Source organism: Dipodomys merriami, unplaced genomic scaffold, assembly GCF_024711535.1.
Source record: "Dipodomys merriami isolate MVZ:Mamm:240054 unplaced genomic scaffold, mDipMer1.0.p SCAF_1, whole genome shotgun sequence".
In the NCBI taxonomy this organism is placed as follows: Eukaryota; Metazoa; Chordata; class Mammalia; order Rodentia; family Heteromyidae; genus Dipodomys; species Dipodomys merriami.
This window is the reverse complement of record NW_027202270.1, coordinates 64,458,957-64,476,066: the sequence shown is the minus strand read 5'-3', so window position 1 is coordinate 64,476,066 and position 17,110 is coordinate 64,458,957. Positions and strand designations below refer to the sequence as shown.

Sequence of the window (17,110 nt, the reverse complement as noted above, 5' to 3'; positions counted from 1 at the left end):
CCCCCAATTCTCCCCGCACAAAATTCCCCCCCCGCCTAATTCTCCCCCCCCCCGCACAAAAGTTGTAAAGTTCGTTTTCCACATAACGACTTGTACATCTCATTGTTGCAATGGGTCCACCTGTATCCCTATTTAAACGATTTGTTTTTCCCCTTCCCCTTCACAAATTATACTGACATCAAATACAGTGAAAGCAGGGGTTATACTGTGGGGGAGGGACATACTATTCTTGTAATTTTTTTAATGAGAAATAGGCAAATTTGAGATATGATTATGTTGGTAGGTAGTCTGGTGCTAATAATATTTCAGGAAGTATGTTGAAAGTATTGTAGTACAGGGATCAAATCAAATCTAATGATACTTAAATTATTTGTGGAAAGAACATTAAGGGGAATATGAGGATACCAGCAGATCTTGTCACTCTGTCAAGTCATGCTTTAAGCTCTGTGTTCACTTTATTTTGGAAAAAAAGAAAATCTTTCAAGGATTGCAATAGTTCTTTCCAGGTATAAGTTTCTGTTATTAATATTAAAATATGAAACAATAAGACATTAGGAATATGCTACATAAAATTATTCTTTTACTTAGAAGTTATTAACTATTTCAAACATTTTTGAGACTATTACAGAAAATCAATTTTATTGCTTTTTCTTAAATTTCTCTGGTTTAATGCGTTATATTTTTTTTCCAGATTTCATCATTGTGGGAAAGAAAGTACTTTTCTTAGTTAAATCTATCATTTTTCTCATATCCTACTACCTCTCTTCCATCCTCACTTTCTTCCCCCAATATCTACCTTCCACTTTCCACCCCAAACTTCACTTACACTTTAATAACTTTGGCAACCTTAGAAAGCCACAGAGTAATAGCAGAGATGCCCTGAGAACTTCTAGTTCACTATTCCACAGTAGTAATAAAATTGATGCATTACTATTGTGCTGTGAATATATAATTTGGAAGAAGTAAAGGTACACATAACTGACCCAAAGTGTATAATTTGTAGCATAGCACAGTTTAAAGGGAAATCACATCTTCATTTTTCATACATTTAACCTACGTTCTACCTTCTCTTACCTATGTTCTTTTCAAAAGTTCATCTTAACAGGCTAGCTCCAGAATTTAACAATCTGTAGGCATTTTCCCACAAGACCTAAGGCTTTGCCATCCAGTTTTTTTTTAGCTAGACAGTCAGCTATAAACTCTAATCCAGGGTGAGACATTGTTCAGAGTAAAAGGACAGAAATAATTAGTCAGACATGAAATGTCTTTGACCAAAGAGGCTCTGCCATTATTGTGATGCTGAGACCTAGACTTGAACCCTGTTTGCCAGCACTAATCTCCTGACCCCAAGAAACATAAGTGGTTGATACAGTCCCTCTTAAAAGGAGGCCCTTACAGGGTTTCCTAGGGTTGTAATCATAGTTACTCAAGAGGCTGAGATCTGAGAATCATAGTTCAGAGCCAGCAGGGCAAGAAAGTCCATGAGACTCTTAAATCCTATTAATTACAAAAATAAAAAAAGATGTAAGTAGCTGTGCCTCAACTTATACAATACTAGCTTTGAGCACAAAAGCTCAGACAGTGCCTACACCAGAGTTGAAGCCCAAGACTGGCAGAGCATAAAAGGGAATTCAAAACTAAGGAATTTTACTTAGGTTAAGGAAGTATAACCAGTTCAAACAAAGTACTTATGAATTCTCCAAATGATCTTAATCCAATCTACCTTCAAGTTGCAATAAGAATATAGCCATGGGCTGGGAAGGTGGCTTAGGGGGTAGAGTGCTTGCCTTGCATGCATGAAGCCCTAGGTTCGATTCCTCAGGACCACATAAGCAGAAAAAGCCAGAAGTGGTGCTATGGCTCAAGTGGTAGAATGCTAGCCTTGAGCTGAAGAGCTGAGGGACAGTGCCCAGGCCCAGAGTTCAAGCCCCGACTGACCAAAAAAAAAAGAAGAAGAAGAAGAAGAAAGAAGAAAGGACAAGGTGAAGAAAGAAGGAAGAGGAGGAGGAGGAGGAGGAGGAAGGAGGAGGAAGGAGGAAGAAAGAAGGAGAAGGCGGAGGCGGAGGCGGTAGCCATTTACTAGGGGATAGCCAAATAAATATTTGAAGGTGATATGGAATAGCCCTCATCCTGGTGCTTGTCCTTGCTTGGACCACTGAGGGAATCTATAAGGATTATTTCTTATAAGAGCATAGGGTGATATTATTTGCATTTATGTGTATTTCCTAGTGTCCTAGTACAAGATTTGTTTCATTAGGATGTTGTTAACTGCCTTACTAGTAATAATACTTAGACATTACTTTAACTTCCAGTTAAAACTAGTTTACCAAAACTTTTTGATTCAGTGCAACCTTTGTTAGAATGATCACTGTAGTTTTTATGGATATTCTGGCTGTTCTACCCATACCATTGTGGAGCTCTTGCTGTTGTGTGCATGCCATTCTACCAAAGGTTGTTACTTATAAGACTGCCTTTGAGGTGCTGGAAGCTACTGGGAGATCTGAAACAATTAATGACAGTTTTGGTATAAGAATACCTACCCTAGTTTCCTTGGACCTAACTTAGGCATCTCTAAAGCTAGCATTTTCTCCATGGGATTAAGGTTCATATAGCCCCTATGAAAGCTAGTTTAGTTGTCTGTCTCTTATCATATTCTCCACTCCCCTGCCAATTACACAGAACCTCCCAAGTAAATTATCTTTACTTATTCCTTGTCTCTGTATCAGTTCCTGGGCAATCCCAACTGAGAGAGGAGGTAATATTTATTTTATACTGCTACAGTAAATTGTTTAAGAACAGAATTGACAACTATAAGTATGATTTGTTTGAATTTAAGACAAAATATTTATTATGTTTGGGTAATGCAGTCCATTGTTGAATTTTACCTTTTTTCCAAAACCCTTAATGTAACTATATTTAAAAATTAACACGTATTTATTAGTAAAACAATGTTACAATGTCACCTATTACTAAAACTCAAAACATAGATTTTAAGATGATAAAAATAAATATAACTAGAAAAGTCAATGCTGGAAGTTAGGAACAAAATTTTACCAAAAGGAAAAGAGAAAATTATTGTGTGTATCTATTTCTAACAGAACTTTTACTGAGACTTAAAACCCTTAAAATAACCAAATATAACTGCTTAGGGACAGTTAAAATTCTAAAGAATTGTTAACAATAGAGATGGTAAAGAAATAAGATCCTAAGACACTAAATACTGATATAAAAGGATAAATAACATGCCAAGTAAACTAATAAAATACTTAACAGCAACTTTGTTACTGAAAGAGTATGTAATCAAACAGTCAAATGAAAAGAATAAGACCAATGTAATTATTACAAGAATTAGAATGAAATATATGTTAGCACATCAAGAACTAAATTCACAAAAACAGTCTTTCAAAGCCAGTAATGGTAATAGAGAACTCAAACTCTTAGAGTAAATGTAGACTTGGGTCTAGTCCTAAGTACCTAAGAGCTTAAACACTTGAGACAAACAGGCCCTTTCTCTGAATCTTTGCAAATAAAGGACAAGAATAAAGGACACTTTGCAAATAAAGGACAGTTCAGTATTGGGATCCCAGAACAGCAGGAGGCTAAGACCTGTTAGGCTAAGGCTTGTTTGCAACCTGTCTTTAAAAACAAACACAAAACAAAACAAAACAAAAAAACCCTTCCTTCCCAGGGAGACTGACCCCAGGTTCCAGACTCCTACTTCTCATCCTTTATGTAACTATAAAAGTTGTTGATAGGAATATAAGAAATATAAGAAAAGGAAAAGTAAACTCAAGGGCATTATCTGCTGAAGAACCTTTGGCAACTTGGCTTAGTATTATTTTTTCAAGTCTTTCCATTTCCTTAAGGATGGGGCAATGTCATTCTTTCTGATACTGTTTGTAGTTCTTTTTTCTTCTTCTTCTTTCCTTTTTTCTTTTGTTTGTTCCCTTTGGTAGCTGTGTTTGGTTTCTGTACACTTTGTCTTGTATATAACTTTATCTGATTTGGGGAGGAGAAGGGGAAGCACAGAAACTATGGGACAAAGGATGAACCGGTTCAGCAGTGAAACCCACTAGACACTAAGTTGGAAATGAACTACACAACTTTCGAGGAAGGAAGTCAGTCAAGGGGAAAAGCTTGGGAGAGAATAAGGGAGAAGGTGTCACTGTTCAAAAGTAAATGTACTCATTACCTGACTCATTTAACTGTAACCCCTCTGTACATCACCTTTACAATAAAATTTTAAAAAAAAACACGTTGGCAATTCCTCTCATATTTTCACAAATCTAATCTTTCTCAGCCTCCTTTTCTTCAAACCATGAGTATGTGTAAGATAAATTCAGTATAGTTGTCTTTTCCTTTTACTCTGAACAGTTTTGTCTATATCAAAATTTGAGAAATACCATGAGTTTTTTCCTAAATGTTTTCGTTATTTACAAAATTAATGAGTTAAGATTCAAGTAACCCTAACGCCAATATAGTATACTGATTAGGAACATTGATCTTAGGACCTAATTGTCTATTTCCCATCCTGGGTTTACCACATAATAACGTAAAAACAGAAATTGTTTTATGTCACTTCTTTTGCTTTATTTTTCTCATCTGCTAAGTAGAGATTATCAGAGCAAACCATTTCATAATGTTATTTTGAAGATTAAATAACATAAGTAGACAATGTTTAGAATACTCCTTTGTAAATACCAGTGCTCAGTGTGTGCTTTTTTTCATATATGACAGCAGTACATTCTAGGTAAAATTGCAAAATTGTTGCAGAATGAAACTATTTTATATAATAATTACAGGAACACTTTATATAAGTAATTTTAATTATTATTATGGAGAAGTGTATTCTAATTACTAGGTTATTAATTTCAAAAATGGATGCTTGAAACATAACCTGTTGAGAAGAGGATCACAATTTTTACTCATTTTCCATAGTACCTACTACACTTCTTGTAAGGTAAAAAGAAAGTGAATGTATGCTTACAGTGTGCTAATAAGTATTCTATGCCATTTTGTGTAACCCACAAATAGTCCTTTTAGATAGAATAATAACTGCATTTCAGAAGGGTAAGTTAGAATTCTAAGAAGGTCTAATGGCTTACCCTTTAGAAGAGCAATTATAAGATAGCTGATTGACTCTAAGCTCAAAGCTTCTGCCATCCTTGTCTTATTAATACTGGAGAAGTTCCAACACTGTAACTGGATGGCACAGGCATGGGGATACCAGACTGCAGCTATGCCCAGTGTTACCCTCCTTAGCAAACATGAAGAAGCTATGGGAATCAAAACAATATTGTGGTTCCACCTCACCCCAATTAGAATAGCTATAATCAAGAAATCTAATAACAAATGCTGGAGGGGATGTGGCCAAAAGGGAACCCTACTGCATTGTTAGAGGGAGTGTAAACTTGTTCAACCACTTTGGAAAGCAGTATGGAGGTTCCTCAAAAGACTCCACATAGAGCTCCCCTATGACCCAGCAATCCCATTTTTGGGCATTTACCCAAATGATCACAAACAAAGCTATAATAAAGCTATCAGCACAACTATGTTTATCACAGCATTATTTACCATAGCTAAGATATGGAATTAACCCATTGCCCCTCAGTAGGTGAATGGATCAAGAAAATGTGGTATATTTGTACAATGGAATTCTATGCCTCCATCAGAAAGAATGACCCTGCCCCATTTGTTAGGAAATGGAAAGACTTGGTAAAAATTATATTAAGTGAAGTAAGCCAGGCCCAAAGAAACATAGATCCCATGGTTTTCCTTATTTGCAATAAATAGTATAAGTCTAGGACAAGCAGAAAAGATCAAAAGTTACATACATATAACTGTATTAGATGATGCTAAGCAAAATGAACCCCAAGATAGGGACACAAATGATTTTATCTTTCTTGCTGTTGTTTTTAATGTATTTAAATGTACTATGTGATTTTTTTTTTTTGTTTCTTTTGTATGTTCTTCCCCCTTGGTATAACCTCTGTTTTCACTCTGTATTTGATGTTGGTGCCCTGAATCTTGTATATACATTTTTCTAATTTGGGGAGGGGAAGGGAAATAACAAGCAAGGATACAGGTTGACCTATTGTAACAATAAGATATACAAGACACTATGTTGAAAACAAAGTTTACAACTTGGGGTGGGGGGTTTAGGGAGGTGGGGAGGGAAAAGATGGTAAGGGAAAAACAAAGGAGGAGGTAACTAACAATGCTCCATAGGAAATGTACTCATTACCTTATTCATGTAACTAACCCCTCTGTACAGTATCTTTACAATAAAAAATATATATTTTAAAAAGTTATGGAAGATAAATTTAAGCCTTAAAGAAGCGGTCATTTTCAAAACAACATGGTACTTAATATTATAAGAATTTTTATTTTACATTAAGTTTAGAAAATCAGAAATAAACACAATTAAGACTTTCTTCCTTATGATTTCTTCTGAACTATTATTAAATAAGTATATGTTCCTGGTTCATTTATACTGATTGTTTAATTACTCACCAATTAACATAATTTCTTTTATATTTAACATTCTTTAAAACATAAGTAGAGAGTGAACCTCACATATTACTCTGCTTTGAATAAACTATATATTAATCAGTTAATCATAAATACTGTAAAAGACTTGGTCATATGCTTGTTTACCAAGGTATATTTGCTCACATTTATTTTTTTCCTACTGTTACTCATTTTTTTTTTTTTTGGTCGGTCGTGGGGCTTGAACTCTGGACTTGGGCACTGTCCCTCAGCCCTTCATATCAAGGCGAGCACTCTACTGCTTGAGCCACAAAGCCACTTCCCTGTTACTCATTTTTGTCAAGAGCCAAGATGAATATAAATGTTGTTTTATTTATATGTAATTATATTCTCAAACTTGCATTTATATAGGCACTGTGGCTCAAGTGATTTAGCACTAGCACAAAGAGGCTCAGGGACAGTACCCAGGCCCTGAGTTCAAGCCCCAGGGGAAAAAAAAGTCACTAATTGCGTTTATTTGTCTTTAATTTGCCTTTATTTTCATTGAAATTTTTAGATAATATATTATTTGAAATTTATATTTCATTGTCTCAAGGAGGTAAATGATAGGTCCAATGTTTTTAAATTTGAGCCATGTGAAATTACCAATATTTGACATTTTTTATTAAAAAGAAGAATCTCAGTTCAACCCAATATAAAGACATGAATTGCCAAAATATTGGCTCAAATTCCTTCCACCTAATTTAGCTTTATAGTTTTCTCTATGTAAGAGCTGAATGTTTTAATTTTGGTATCATTACTAGTGATTAGGTGTTTTTTTCTGTTGCAATTAGTCAATCATTAGATATTTTTAGACATTTTATATTTTTTACTAAAAATAAACCCACCATGCTGTTTTATATCCATATGTTGATTCACTGTTTTTTATACCAAGTAAAAATTTATATAAGATCTATTTTTTACAGTAACTATATTTACAACAGTACCAACAGCTATATTCTCAGCTAGGAAATCACTGGAAAATTATAGTAGTACAAATGGCAGTACCATAGAGAACATTTAATATTGAGTTAATTTGAAGTAGCATTTGAAACTTTTTATGGACTAAGTCATCCATATAAACCCAAAATGCGTATAATGTTTTATTTAAACATTTGAATACTTTTCTATGTATTTGTTTGTTTGTTTTGGTCCATCATGGGGCTTGAACTCTGGGCCTGAGCACTGTCCAGCTCTTCAGCTCAAGGCTAGTGCTCTACCACTTGAGCTACAGCCCCATGTCCAGTTTTCTGGTGGTTTATTGGAGATGAAAGTTTCACAGACTTTCCTGTCCAGTCTGGCTTTGAACTGCGATTCTCAGATCTCAGCCTCCTGAGTAGCTAGGATTACAGGCGTGAACCACCGGCGCCCAGCTTCTACATACTTGTTTTAATTGCACTTGTTTATATTCATATTTGACTTTTTTGAATGCTCAAGTATCTATCACACAGTCAAAAATTACGCCATCTTTATTCCTGTAGATAATTTATATAATTTAGACATCATTTTTTATTTGCATGGATTTTATTCTTATAAAAATGTGTTGTTGTTGTTTTTCTGTCAAAACTTTCATTTTCTGATAGGTTGAAAAATGTTGAGTAACTCTTAGTAGTATTTAAAATACTGTTACATTTCCATTTAAAAGATTGCTATTTCTGGGAATGACAGAATCAGGTATACTGCTGACTCACCTAATTCTTCACATAATTATTCCTTTTTTTTTTTTTTTTTTTTTTTTTTGCATTATGAGTGTTTGCACCAAAAATCTGCAGAAAGTCAGAGCCTAGTTTTCCTCAAGAGCGGACTATTTGAAGCTGCAATATTAACCTACCTTTACATCCAGCATTACTGAGGACCATCTGATACTTTCTCCTGTGTGTTTACAATTTCTCTCCTGCCCTTCTTATTTTGTCTATGTGTTCCTATGTCTGTACCTCTTTCTTTCCTAAAAATGAATATTAATAATTCTCCCTGATATTTTTGTGTGCTTATTAGAAATTATGATGCATTTGCTTTAATAACAGTGTTACAGTGTTTTCCCAAGATACAGTTACTTGGTTTTTGTCACTCATAATGGCTAGTATCTTGTCTCTGAAGGTTTATTTTCACCAATTAAGAGTCTTCACTTGGGAATTTTGTTTTTGGTTTTTGACCCCTTCAAAAATCACTTTGACAGAAGAATGTATCATGTAAAAACATTACATATTATATATTATATTATCCATGTTGTATTTGTTTTATTTTTTGCCTATTATACTGTATTTAGTCATTATAGTTTACCTATTATAGTTCATATTAAAATCTAATAGAGTAAATTTTATCTGCATATACACAGTTTATATCCTAATTTTAATAATCTCTATCTTCATTTCTAAATTTCTTTAACAAATATCTCCAAGAGAGTAATTTTTAGCCTTTGGCACGTACTTTAAAGTTGTATTTATTTAAGTTTTCTATAAGTTAATTCAAGTAGATCTTTCTTCTAATTAGTTTCCCCTCAAAGTAGTCTTAGCTCTGAGTACTCATTAATGAATCTACCATATCATATTTTTTTTAATTTCATGGTTTTGTTTTTAAATAGAGAACATCTAAAAAGACCATTTCTTAGTTGTAATTCAGTATTTTCTCCTTTACTTTCCATAATGCCTAGTCATCGGCTCATTTCAATGCAATATAAACACTTTTGACCTTTTATTCTTACTACCACCATGTAAATAAAGCATTACGAATCATATCGTAGATCTGGATTTCTTTTTAGACAGTTGAAGTATATTCATGGTAATTCAATGAAAGTTGTTTTTAGTAGTATTTTCTGTTGGAATAAATCTTATGTATCCAGTGCTCAAAAGAATCACAGGACTATTATAGTGCTTTAAAAGATGTGGTACTTCTTTCTTCTCTCCCTTTCTCTCTCTGTCCTACTTTCTCTCTTCCCCCTTCCTACCCTTCCTTCCTCTCTCCCAATCTCTTCATATTACTCTCCGATATTACTACTATTTCTAACTTATATCTTACTTAGAATCATGATACCTTCCTTTTTTGTTCTTCTATATCCAATTCTTTTGCAATTTTTTGTTTCATAACTTTTGGTTGTTATGTTGAACCACCAGCAATTTATATGACATGTTATTCATTTTTTTTTGTTTGGTTTCGATATAAGGTCTCTAGTATTTTACTAGTCTGTCCTCAAACTTGGAATCTTCTACTCCCATGTAGCTGGGATTGTAGGTATGACCTCCATGTCAGGTATATTTTGTTTGTTTTTACATTGGGAGTAATTTTGTTTTTTTTTAAGATACCATGTGATTTTTGTTGTTGTTGTTGCTTTGTATGTCCCTGCCCCACAGTAATTTTGTTTTGACTTTAGGAATAAGTATGTTACAGGGGCTGGGAAGGTGGCTTAGTGGTAGGGTGCTTGCCTTGCATGCATGAGGCCTGGTCTGATTCCTCAGCACCACATAAGCAGAAAAAGCCAGACGTCCCCCCTCCCCCCGGGCCAAAAATAAGTATGCTAGATAATATAGTAACAGTTATGCTTCTACTTTGCTGTGTTGCTTTCGATTTTTTTAAAAATCTTGATATCCTATTAAATGTTTCTAATTTCTTCTTGTATTTCCAAAAGAGGGCAGTATAACTTTGGGGTTTATGAATTTTTTTAAGTGTTCTCGTTACCTCATATAATTTCTAGTGATTATTCATTATAAATTCACAAAATCCAAATCATATGATTTGAAGGGACCTTCACTCCTTTTTTTTTTTTTTTTTTTGGTTGGTCGTGGGTCTTGAACTCTGAGCTTGGGTGCTGTCCCTCAGCTCTTCAGCTCAAGGACAGCGCTCTGCTGCTTGGGCCACAGCGCCACTTCCGGTTTTCTAGTGGTTTATTGGAGATAAGAGTCTCAAGGACTTTCCTGCCGGGGCTGGCTTTGAACCTCCATCCTCACATCTCAGCCTCCTGAGTAGCTAGGATTACAGGCATGAGCCACTGGCGCCCGGCTTCCATTCTAACCTTGATTCAGGGAATTTAAGTGTACCCTCTGATGCTTAGATTTTTCCCTTGATATCTCTATCACCTATCTACCAACTCTATTTTTAGTATCTATGTGTTTATTTTATATTAGACATTCTGGAAATGTAGACAAATATAACTGATGATCATATTGAGAAAAAGAATATGATGATTGATTAAAAATGAAGATAGTGGACAAAGTGATACACAGCTATAATCACACATGGAAAGCAGAAACAGTATCACAAATTCAGAGGCAAATGTGTACAAAGTTAGTGAGACAAATTAAGGGATTGCTAATGATATGGCTCAAATTATAAAATCAAAATAGTTTGGGTGTAGTGTCTCACATTTGGAGGTTGAGACCTGCAGGATGAAAGCCAAAAGCTAGTCCAAGCAGCAAAGTCTAGTATATTCCATCTCCAATTAACTAGCAAAATGCTGACTGGAGGCATGCCTTAGTTCTTACATAGGCTGCCAGCCATAAGCAAGAAAGATTATTAAGATAATGAAACCTTAAGTTTAATGCCTCCTGACAGGCACAGAGAGAGAGAGAGACAGAGACAGAGACACAGAGAGACAGAGAGAAAGAAAGAAATGGAAGTATGGACAGGAATATAGCTCAGTTGTCAAGTGCAATGTCCTAGGTTTAATACCTAGTACTTACCAAAATAAAAAATAAAAAAAGATTAATAGCAGTGATACTAATTTTTAAGGTAGCCATGAGAAAAGGACATGTTGCTGCTAGAAATTGGCAAGAAAAAACCCTGAGTCAGGGCACAAGAAACAGAATCTGAGAAGACAGAAAAAAGATTACATAATTCTACTTATAAGTCACTAAATAGTGCCAGCATTTGGATGCAATGTCACTAGTTATATGCATTATACTTACTGTTTTAAAAGTAAGCTAGTTTTGTAAGTATTTTTATGACTCTAACACAGAGGAAAGTCTTTAAAGGGGCTAGCCAGTATAAAAGAATGAAATTAGTAGCTACTGAAGTTGATAATGTCTTTAGTTTGTTTTGCATTTGAGATTTTTTGTGAGTACAAACTTAGTAATATAGACATTTATCTTCATATTTCTTCCAATCTTGTTTTCTCTGTTCAGGTTTATTTCTTAACCTTAAATTCTCAAATGTTGCTAGTTTTTCAAACCTTATTTTGGTATCAGTGAAAGACTTTATAGAAACAAAGAAATGAACGTGCTGTCAGCTCATTCATTCACATATTAGCTCATTAAATTGTCTCCCTGTCAGCAAGCTCTATCAGATAAAGAGGCTAAAGTTGAGTTTATTTTTGCCAGAATGTTAATAGGCTATTATATTTGGTAAAATTCTGTATTGTACTTCTTATTTTTATTATTGTCCTTGATTAGCTGTACACAGAGGTATATTTGCCTGAGAATATGCACAAATCATTAGCATTCCCCAAGAAATGAACATAACAAAGTGTACGATCAGAGCGGTGTGCTGTAACGTGTGACTGAAATCTCAGCCCTGTGGACATTGAGGAGGAGTATCTTTAGATTGAAGCCAGACTAGGCTTAATAGTGAATTTCTGTTTTCAAAGAAGGAAAGGGGTTAGTTAGCAGGAAGAGGACGTTAAAAACCAAATTGATTATTCCAGGTGAACATTTTTAGAAAATACTGATTTGAAGAGGGGGAATAAAGATGAAAGGAATATTGCTTATTTTTCTTTCCTTAGTAAAATATTTCATTTACTCTGAATACCCTGGGTGTTAACCAGCATTCATAGAGGGAGCTTCCATTTCCTTATACTTTAAATATTCATCATTCTGACATCAGATCATCTGGACATGTTGCAAGATGTATTAAAAACAAGGGTTCATTTGGTGAACAGGGATTAAAATTAACTTCACTTATTTTATGGATTTCTTGTTTTAGTTTAGTTTTGTCCTTGTCCTAGGGCGTGAACTCGGGTTCTAGGTACTAATTCTAAGTGTCTTGTGCTCAAATCTCATATTCTACCACTTGAGCCACAGCTCTACTTGTGGGTTTTTGATAGTTTATTGGAGGTAAGAGTCTCACAGACTTTCCTGTCTGAGTTGGTATCAAACTTTGATCCTCAGATCTCAGCCTCCCTGGTAGCTAGGATTACTGGAATGAACCACTGGCACAGAAACTATTTCAGTTTTGGGGTTTTTTTAGTTTTTTTGTCGGTCGTGGGGGCTGAACTCTGGACCTGGGCACTGTCCCTCAGCTCTTCAGCTCAAGGCTAGCACCCTATCAAGAGGTAGGATGCCACTTCCAGCTTTTTTCTGCTTATGTGTTGCTGAGGAATCAAACCCAGGGCCGCATGCATGCAAGTTAGCACTATACCACTGAGCCAGCTTCCCAGCCCCCAACTATTTCAGTTTTGAAAATCTCTTAGGTAACTTACTAATGGAGTGTTCTTTTCTTAGCCACAAAAATATAGAACTTGCATTAAGACCATAAAAAGTAACTGTTACTCCATTAAAAAATTGGAATAAACATACTAATGGTAGTACTAAGCAATGACTTGAATCTGCCCACGCTAAATTGTTATCTATTATAAAATCAGTTGAGAAAACAAATCTATGGATTGCCTGATGACAGCTTTTGATATGCTAAAGAAATTTGGAATCTAAAAATATTTCCAATTCTTTGTATGTTTTATTTCTGTTGAAATAAAAGACTATGAGGTTTTGTTCTATAATTTCTTGCTATGATCTGTTTCTACTCAAAACAATGTTTTTAAGTAGCTTATCAGATCAGAATGAATTGAATCTTATGAGCAGTGAAAGTTTCATATTTAATGCTAGGCAAACAAGCATCTATACAACTTGATTTGGATATAGTCCAATAGCTCAGGACTTATCCTCTACAAATTGCTATACTTTAAAATTGAGAATACAGTAATATTTTAAGAAGGCTATTTTTTCATAGGCAATTTTAAAACATACTGAAGCTACAAATTTATATTAGTATTGAACCTTAATGGATCTCCATGTGATTAGACATAAAGAATATTACTTTCAGAAGCAGGAACTAAGGCTTTTAAGATAAACCTTTCAAAAAAAAAAGATAAACCTTTCTCACAAAGGCTTTGTTATTTAAATTGTACAGAAATAAATAGAAAGTATGCAATGCTAAATGGAGACTGAGAATTCACTATTTTTGTAAGGAGAAAGAAAAGTTGAAGGTGTAATGTTCTGGCATTCTCTTTGCAAATTCTCTTTGTTAAACTACAGAACGGTAAAGAGCACAAAATACAAATTAGTACAAATATTTATTAGACAGGCTTTTAGCTGTGTTGGAAATTTTAAATTACTGTATGAGGCTTTCCAAAAATATCAGAGTTGACTACTAGAGTTTGAAGTGTGTTCTACCAGTTATTTGCAAATTTCTTGGTCACTTTTTCCCTATGTTTCCTTAACTGTAAGGTATAGAAGATAATAATACTTTTAAACTTATTACATATGTGGATCAAACTATTTAGAATCTTGAACTCAATAAATATTAGCTAGTTAGAAGTTTTAGCAACCTATTTGACAAACATTAGCAATATTTAATAGTATTTTGAAAATTAATTATAGTAATTTTAATATTATATCTAATATCTAATATCTAATCATTTTAATAATATATAATAAATAGTATAATAATTTTAAATAATATAATAATAATTAGATATAACTGAAAATAAAAATAACTAAAATATTCTGTATTGTGGATCATTAATTGCTATTAGAGTATATAAGGGAAATGTAACCAATTCATAAGCAGTAGATTGAGTTTAATTTACAGAAACCCTGTAGTCCTTTTCTTTCTTGTAGATTCACTTACTATAGTCACCATTCTTACTATGTATAGCAAAGTGTTAATACCTCTGTTTATTAGAAACCTTTTTCAGAATAGGTCTTAAATGTTTATATGAATATATTGTTTTTATTGCATAGTATTTGTGGACCTGTTTAATTAAAAATGAAAATGTTAACACCCTATTTGATGCTTTATAAGGGTGTGTGTTTCTATGAAAAATGATCTAAGACTTTTCCTTATATAAAGTTTGAGTTTATCTTCATGCAAAGAAAATGATACTATGGAAGTTTGCCCCACTAGTTATTGATACATTTTAATCTTCAGTCATTTAGGGCATGTTTCTTATTAAATATGAGGCTTTAAATTAGTGAAAGTTTTGTTACAGGATTTAACCTAGGCTTTTTTTTTCTTTTCTACCCCAACTATTTTCTTATCTAACTGCACAAGTTTCTTAAAAATGATATTAAGTCTTACAAAATATATAACCCACAAATAATACTTTAGTTTTCCTGTATTAATTAAGTCCTATTTACTATTTGTTAAAAATTCAATCCTAAACCAGGTAATCTCTGGATTATCTTTAATATTTGAAATATATTCTTAGAATCAAACAAAAAATGATTTGTAAATGCAAATAAGACCGTGTAGTAATGATATTCATAAATGCGCAACGGACATTTTTATAAGTCCAATAGTAATAATTACAATCACTAGTAATGCCAGTAAAACAGGGAATCTGTGACCTTAGCCTTGTTCTTCTGATTCTCAGCATAGCATCTGGAGTTCTAAATTTTAAAGTACTACCTTCTACTTAAGTGCATTACGGGTTTTGAGATTCCCTGCAACTACCTATTACATTATACTTGGATCCATGTAATCTAAAATACTAGATGGTTGTTGAAGTATGTTTATGTGTATTGTGAAATTCTTGTACATATTTACTAGCCAAATTAGCAAACATCTCAGTGTTTTTCATTTACAGCTAGCTAAGGGTGGTACTTTTTGGAAGTTAATATCCTCTTAATATGGAGAAACTAAACCAAATACTTGTGAGATTGTTTCTCAACCAAAAGTATTTTGCTTTAAAAAAATCTCTAAGCATTGGCCCTACTTTATAATAATTAAATCAGAGTATCCAAGAAAGAATTGAGCTTTTACATATTTCTGGGTTTTGGGTTGGTTGGTCGTAGGGTTTGACCTCTGGGCCTGGGCGCTGTCCCTCAGCTCTTCAGCTCAAGGTTAGTTAGTGCTTTACCTCTTGAGCCACAGCACCACTTCTAGTTTTCTAGTGGTTTATTGGAGTTAAGAGTCTCACAGACTTTGCTGTCCAGGCTGGATTTGAACTTTGATGCTCAAATCTCGGCCTCCTGAGTAGCTAATGTTGCAGGCATGATCCACCAGCACCAGGCATATATTTCTAAAGTGTCTCGAGTGTTTTTGATGCATAGCTACAACTAAGAAGTAAAAATCCACACTAAAGACCAAAAGAAACAATGACACTTTTAAGCCAGAAATTTAAAAAATCCCATCTTCCTAACTACATTGACAATCAGATTCATGTTCTTTAGGAAAATCAAAATTTCCCTGATTAATCCTATTTGTTGAAGTCATTATCTATAAGCCAGCCTTTTCTGCTAAATTTTCATAGGTTGGTGTAAAGTATTTCTAGGGTAGTAGCTATCTTCATATAGGACACAGGAATCAACATACATAAAACTATATCTATCTATCTATCTATCTATCTATCTATCTATCTATCTATCTATCTATCTATCTATCTATATCTGTCTGTCTGTCTGTCTGTCTTGTCTATCTATTTATTTTTGTGCCAGTATTGGGACTTGAACTAAAAACCTCTGCTGTTATTGTCTGTTTTGCTCAAAGCTGGTACTTTACCATTTGAGCAACACCTCTCTGTCTCACATTTCCTGATTAATTGGAAATAAGAGTTTCATAGTTTTGTCTACCAGAGCTGCTTTTGAACCAGGGTCCTCCTATGTCAGCCTCCTCTTTAGCTAGGATTATAGACATGACGCCACTAGCACCTATTTATTTATTATAGGTGTCTCACACCTATAATCTTGGCTACCCAGGAGTCTGAGCTCTAAGGACTGAGGTTTGAAACCAACCCAGGCAGGAAAAACCCTGAGATTCATATTTCCAAATAAACACCAAAAATTCTGTAAGTTGAGCTCTGGCTCAAATGGACAAGCAATAAATTGAGCAGAAAGTTCAGGGACAGTGGCCAGGACCTGAGTTCAAGTCCCAGGACCAGCAAAATAAAATTTTTAACTATATTTATTAAAAATTTTTTCATAGAAATTGTACATGCAGATAAAATCATTACTATAGAATGTGCTTCTCTGATGACGTGGATCAAAATCTGTATTGACAGATTTTTCTGGTTCTTCTAAAGGGAATATATTAATATTATTTTATTGACATGCAGCATTTTCTATAAATGTTTACTTCCCTTAGCCAAAACTTATTAGTATAAATCCATGATTTCTTTAGTATGAAATCACAAATTCAAGATTTTCTTTTATATTTAAAATAAATGAAACAATAAGTATAAAAATATTCATATTTCCTTATTTTTTTAGATGATCATTGGTGATGTCCATTACTGCATTTATGAAATAGATACTGAAGGCTTTGTGGTTTACAGACAAGATCTTTAGAAGTTAGATCCTAAAGGTAAGTAATAACTATAGTCTCAAAAAACATTTCATTTAAATGGCTATGGTGACCTAATTTGATTTGATTTGATTTT

At 33.8% G+C, this 17,110-nt stretch overlaps 1 protein-coding gene across 6 annotated transcripts in view; it reads left to right on the top strand.

Annotated features, from left to right (window-relative positions):
- The window catches only part of Mbd5 (methyl-CpG binding domain protein 5), a 338,624-nt gene that overhangs the window by 111,304 nt on the left and 210,210 nt on the right, over positions 1–17,110 (top strand). For all 6 annotated transcript variants that reach the window (XR_011372200.1, XM_070023512.1, XM_070023527.1 and 3 more), the window contains exon 2: positions 16,941–17,034. The gene's annotated coding sequence lies outside the window, so the exon portion shown is untranslated. The remainder of the gene's footprint in view (positions 1–16,940; positions 17,035–17,110) is intronic.